This window comes from Petaurus breviceps, unplaced genomic scaffold (assembly GCF_028583685.1).
Source record: "Petaurus breviceps papuanus isolate PSGF00001 unplaced genomic scaffold, PetGlider_PUasm1.0 139, whole genome shotgun sequence".
In the NCBI taxonomy this organism is placed as follows: domain Eukaryota; kingdom Metazoa; phylum Chordata; class Mammalia; order Diprotodontia; family Petauridae; genus Petaurus; species Petaurus breviceps.
This window is the reverse complement of record NW_027185697.1, coordinates 21,911,657-21,918,314: the sequence shown is the minus strand read 5'-3', so window position 1 is coordinate 21,918,314 and position 6,658 is coordinate 21,911,657. Positions and strand designations below refer to the sequence as shown.

Here is a 6,658-nt window from a genome sequence, read left to right as displayed (position 1 = left end):
TAGTGAAATGTGTGCCATCTCCTCCCTAGACTCCTAGCCTAGAAACCTAGGAGCATATTATTTAAGTTTATTATTTTTTTCCAATATCAAACAAATCAAAGAATAATGTATTTACTGAGTCTCTAAAAAATACTGTTGATTCATACACACCCTTAGTGGAAAAGTTTTTTGCATGCAGGTCAAAGGACTTTGCCCCACCTTCTACTACCTCTGTGACCTGTGGTGGAGACTGGGAATTAGCAGAAGCCTTTATCAAGAAAGACAAGGTGATCAAAGAGTCTCTGACAACTTTGGTTGTAAAAGTGACTACAGCTTAAATCCAGGCAGCAGAATGCTCTGTGTGTGATACTTGTTGATTCAGCTAGTGGCCAGGTGAACTCCCTTACCTCAGACAATTCTGTGATTCTTTAGACTGAAAAACTAAGTCTGACTTGAGTTAAATAGAGTAGTACTAAAAGTTTCCATCCAGATCAAAGTCATGGATGGAGATGCTTTCAAAAATTCTTTTGTATGATCTTTAGCAGGACTTTGCCTTTTGCTGGAACTATGTTCATCTCTTTCAATTATTATTATTATTTTAGCCACCATATGGTGTCCCTGGCATTTCTGGTGTCCTTTTGATTTCAATGAAGTCTTCTGTCCTGGGGTAAGTCGCATCATTTCTCTGATCCATAATTTCCTTATCTATAAAAAACATTGCATTGAACTAGAAGGCTTTTTGAGTTCCCTTCTAACAATAAAAGAATAATCCAATTATCCTATACAAGTGACTGGTATCAGAAAAAAAGAAGTAACTGTTTCATAACTGCTTTCACCTAAAAAGTCAATGCCTTGAGGAAATGTAATCTCCTGCAAATACTAAGCTTTTCCACAGGATTCCAGAAATCTGGAACAAAGGGAGAAAAATTAAATTGGACCCAGGATTGATATAGGGAGCTCTAATATATATATATATATATATATATATATAGATAGATAGATAGATAGATAGATAGATAGATAGATAGATAGATAGTTACAGCCAGTTATTTCTGGGTGTGGTGCTAAGTATCTGAGCCTGGATTTGATCTCCAGGTAGGTAATCCTGACACTGGGGCCAGTGCTGTCACTCGCTGAGCCACCTGGCCACCCCTAAGCAATTGGGGTTAAGTAACTTGCTCAAGGTTACATGGCCAGGTGTTTCTGGGTCGGTGCTAAGTGTTTGAGCCCGGATTCGATCCCCAGGTCATTCCGACACTGAGGCCGTTGCTCTTACTCCATGTGATACCTGGCCACCCCTCTAATGCTATATTTTGACCCATTTTCTGCAATTTGTATTTTTACAGAATTCCTTAGAACATTGTAAGAATACAGGACTTGCCTATGGTCATTCAACCAATAGGAGAAAAGACCAGACTTCAGCTCAGTTCTTCCTTGTCTTCATTCCTGACTTTTAGGACTTTCACTAATATTCAGCCTCCTCACAATGGAAATTCACTCCATGCCTGGAATTATCATACTAGAAGCACGTTCCACTCCAGTGTCATCTTCCTAAAATTGATCATTTCTTCTTCAAATCTCCATTTTACTGAAAGTTCCTAGGACAGCCAGATTTTCTTTCCTTTGCATTCTCCTTGCTCATATTGTTAGAGGAACTGAAATATTGTCAGTTTATCGTCATGGTCTCTCCCAACTCCAACCTTTATTCATCTACTGAAATAATTTTCCTAAAGCACAAATCCGACCACATCAACCACTTACCCAATAAAATTCAGTGGCTTTCTATTGCCTCCAGGACCAAATGCAAAACAAGCTGCTATTCACAACCCTTCACAACCTAGCTTCCTCCTTACTCTCCTATTTCTCCAACCATTGTACTTTTCAATCCAGTGACACTGGTCTACTGAATGTTCCTCCAAAAAGACATTCCATAACTTCCCTCTAAATATTTTCTGTGACTGCCTCCTCTGCCTGGAATTGTCTCCCTCCTTTTTAACTACTGACCTCTTTGGCTTTCTCTGATTCCCAAATAAAATAACACCTTCTATAGGCAGCCTCTTGAACTCCTCCTAATTCTATCACCTTCCCTTTTAAAATTATTTTCTGTTTATTCTGTATACAGTGCATGCTCTCTTGGTATATATGTGTATACATATATGTATATTTATATACATACATATGTGTGTATGTTTTATGTATGTATATATATATATATATATGATCTGCTTCCATTTTTAACATAATGGCACACACATAGACATATATCGTTTAACAAATGTTTCTTGATTAATTGATAGGGGATGTGATCAAGTTGAAGCTAATTTCTGCTCTTTGTTTCAACAATATGAGCAAGGAGAATGCCATGCTCTAAATGCAACACTTGACCCCTTTCCTTCCAGTTATTAGTTCCACATTGAACACACACAGTAGTTACAAAATAAAACCTATTTATCCAAATCAGTAGCAAAACAGAAATAAGGAAGTATGTATAAGAGAATATACAGCAGGTAACAGAGAATGAAGTAGCTCTCCCCTTTGGGAGTGAGGTAACTCATTTCAAATGAGAGAGTCTTAGGTCTCATCCAAGGGTGATGAGGTGTCAAGGAGTTCAGGGAGTCCAGGAATGCCAATAACCAGAATCCCTTGAAAGCAGTCTGGAATGAATTCATGGACTCAAGAATTCTCTAAGTCAAGGTGGCAAAGATTTATTGTTATGCTGTACAGAGGAAACTGGTAAACTTATAGGGGTACAGTTAAAATTTTTATAGGATAACTATAGTAAAACCTGTGCCAGATATGCTAAGTAGGTGAATTAGGGGGAGGGGATTAGGTGGGAGTTAAGGAGTGGTCAGTTCTTAAAGGAAAATGCACTTTTAATATTTACTTCACAAGTATATTGCCCATAATTCAATGGGAAATAGCCCAAGTGGGGCTGCCTGGAGGTATGGTTTTAGACTTCAAATGTCACTTAGTTAGCTAGCAATCAGGGTTGACTGAGAAAACTCAGGAAGTCCCCATAAATGTCTTGTTAGACAAGACAGATATTTGGAATAAACTTATATAACAAGGGATTCTGTATGTATATAATGAGCTAGGGTTTATACATATGACTGAGTATAGAATATATATGACATATATAACCCAGTACACAGCTCCTTTAGCCAGTAGACAGTTGGATGAAACTACTGAATTCTATAAGTGCACCTCGACACTGTATCAGGAGGAGAGCTAAGTATTTTTTAGAGTATGCTGCCCTTGAGTTAGAGAGAAACTGCCTGAGACTGTGTTTTGAAGCTAGGAAGATTTGATGCTAGGGAGAAATTTGATTTTACAAACTGTGGTTCAAACACAGGAACCTGTAATAGTAGTGAAATTTGAAGATCCATTTATATTGGCAATCTAATAGCTACGTAGCACTTAATTTCAAATTAATTACATCAAGCATTTGTTAAGAAACAGAATGAACCCTTGTTGATGACATAATAGGAAAGGGCTAAATAAGGAGGAGGTAATACAATATATAAGAAAAAGCCCCCAACTGGGAGAATCAGAACTTGTTGGGCAAGCATCATTGGGGCAGAGCGGCCACTGAGAGAGAGAGAGAGAGAGAGAGAGAGAGAGACAGACAGACAGACAGACAGACACAGAGAGAGACAGAGACAGAGAGACAGAGACAGAGAGACAGAATTTCTCTCAGCGAGCATCTGGAGGCTACACTGCTACTGCTGGACTGAAGACTTGACTGAGAATTGAGAAGAACTGAGAAGAGAAATGAGAATTGAGAACTGAGAAAGGATTTCTTGGAGCAAGCTACATGGAGGCTGAAGGAAGTGATTTAGAAAGTGATTTTGTTTTTGAGAACACAGCTTGTGGTGGCAGAGCTCATTCAAAGAGTCAGGCAAACTCCTTCTGAGAGCTACCAAGAACCAGGCAGAGCTGCCAGAGGAAGCATGACTATGGTGTTGGTACTTTGTCTGTCTGTTTTGGGTCTATTTGGATTTCACAGACAAAAAAAGTGAATAGAGATGATAGTGTCACACTATGTGTGTGAATATTGTTGTAATAGTTGTAATTCTGCTAAGCCTGACGTATGTAGATATTGTTGTGGCTCTGTTAAGCTTTCTCTTCCCAGGAACAGAAACTATGAAGGACATAAGGTGGACTGGACATTGTGAGCTTCAGTGTGAAGCAGGAACTGCATGAAGAGCTGGACAAGGAACTGGGAACTGTCTGCCTTTGAACTCAGGTGGCAATTGGTTAGAATTGGGCAGGAGTTGGGACCATGGAAGAGGAACCATGGAAGCTGAGAGCCTACCTTAAGTCAATATGAAAAGACCTTTGCCTTTTCTCGCTTCCCGAACATTTTGGCAGCACGTCTCTGGCTGAGGGTCCTCGCGCACCACAGGCAGGAAGATGGTGGCTGCAAAGAAGACGAAAAAGTCGCTGAAGTCCATCAACTCTAGGCTCCAGCTGGTCATGAAAAGCGGCAAATACATGCTAGGCTACAAACAGACCCTGAAAATGATCAGACAAGGCAAAGCCAGATTGGTCATCTTAGCCAACAACTGCCCAGCCTTGAGGAAATCAGAGACCGAATATTAAGCTATGTTGGCCAAAACTGGTGTACATCTCTACAGTGGCAATAACATTGATTTAGGTACAGCATGTGGGAAGTATTACAGAGTATGTACACTAACTATCATTGATCCAGGTGATTCTGATATCATTAGAAGCATGCCAGAACAGACCAGTGAAAAGTAAACTGTATAAAAGTATACTTTAATAAAGCAGGCCAAAACTCGTTTTTCTTTTTGTTTTTTTTTTTTTAAAGAAAAGACCTTTGCTTGGGTATTTAATGATGACTGATGAAATTGTAACTTACTTGTGACCTAGGAGTGGATGGCTTTGCACTTTTCACTACCCCTTAAGAGGGTACTGAGTAGTGACTGATGATATTGTAACTTGATTATAGAACATGGGTGGAGGATTTTGACATTTCTACTTTGTGTCCCTTAAGGCAAGCCTCCATAAGAATGATTGTATGATTGAATTACTAAATAATTTTACTTTGTTTAGAACTATGTGACCACTTTGGTCAAAACTATGTGGCCATTTTAGTGATAAGTTGTGGAGATGTGACATGATGAATGGTGTATTTTAATTTTCTGTGAATGTTTTGCTCTGATTTGTTACTGAATAAATAGAAAGTTCACTATACTGTGTAGTCAGAACCTTGAAAAGCTGCTTACAACTGCTCGTGCTTGGCTTTATAGCACTCAAGGACCCCATCAAAAGGAAATTCCCAAAATTTTCCATTATAGCACTATAAAAATATAGAGACATGATGGACACTTCAAACTCCCCTAATGTCCTCCCAGAACATTTCCTTCAGGCACCTGAAGTGAGAACAGCCTCCTGCATCTTCCCTCTCAAGCTGGAAAACAGAAACACTTAAGGGACTTTAGGGCCTGAAACATTTGAAGCTTGAAGATTTGAAGCAAATTGACAGGAACTGTGAGGAGACTAAAGATTTTATACTTTTCTCCCTCTCTTGCTAATTCCCCCCACTCCTCACATAGGGCAGGGCATTATTCATCTCCACCAACATGGATTGAATTTCTTGTCACTGGTCTTTGGGATGAGTGTCATGTTCAAAAGCATTATACTTTTAGGCTTCCTAACAATTGTTGTTATTATTTAGTTGTTTTAGTCATGTTCAACTCTTCACGACCCTATTTGGGGTTTTCTTGGAAAAGATACTGACATGGTTCACCATTTCCTTTTCCAGCTTATTTTGCCATTGAGGAAACTGAGGAAAGCAGAGTTAAGTGACTTGCCCAGGGTCACACAGCTAGGAAATATTTGAGGCCTAATTTGAAGTCAAGTTGTCCTTACTCCACTATGTCACCTAGTAAACTATAAGTTACCATTTTCAAAAAGAGACACAGAAAACCCACAGGAAAGAAATTTCTCCTTTGACAATCAGGCAATGGGACAATATTCTTCCCAAGGTCTGTAGGATTACCTTGGTCTGACTCTTGCTTTATAAACACTCTGGATCTTCTCAGGGCAGTTAAGGCAGATAGTGCCATTATCTACTGGGGATGAATATTAACCCCTTCTTCTCTCTAAATACTCCATGCAAGGCACCTTTTCATTGATGGTGATACACACCAGCTTTCCTTAGCCACCTGGTTTAGTATTTTGAAATTCTTAGCTACAACCTGCTCTGTTTCTTCCAAGCTAAATTTCAAGACCCTGTCTTTTATTTGATATGTGCTTTGCATTTGCTGTCATGTGGACCTAGCATTTTTCTCTAATAGAATAGTAGAATTTAAGTTCCCTGTGAATAGAAACTAATTTTTTGCTTTTTTCTTTGCAATGCCAAAAGCACACTACACCATCATGTAGCTGGTGGTTAAAAAATACTTTTTGAATTAAAGCCTGTTTTTGACATTCTTCCTCCATCTGCTTAAATGGTTTTCCATTAGCACAGCATGTTTCCCATACATTGTGCCTCAAACTAATTAACCGCAATGACTCCCTTTTGCATCTAGAACCTAATAAAGACTCCTCCTTTTGGGATTTCAATTAGGTCACAACCTAGCCACAATATACACACACACATACATACACACATACACATATACATGTGTATATGCATATGTATTATATGTTT

At 38.9% G+C, this 6,658-nt stretch overlaps 1 pseudogene; it reads left to right on the top strand.

The window, feature by feature from the left end:
* Nucleotides 1-4,332: 4,332 nt before the first annotated feature.
* On the top strand, nucleotides 4,333-4,784 carry LOC138146260 (large ribosomal subunit protein eL30 pseudogene; annotated as a pseudogene).
* The last annotated feature ends 1,874 nt before the right edge of the window (nucleotides 4,785-6,658 follow it).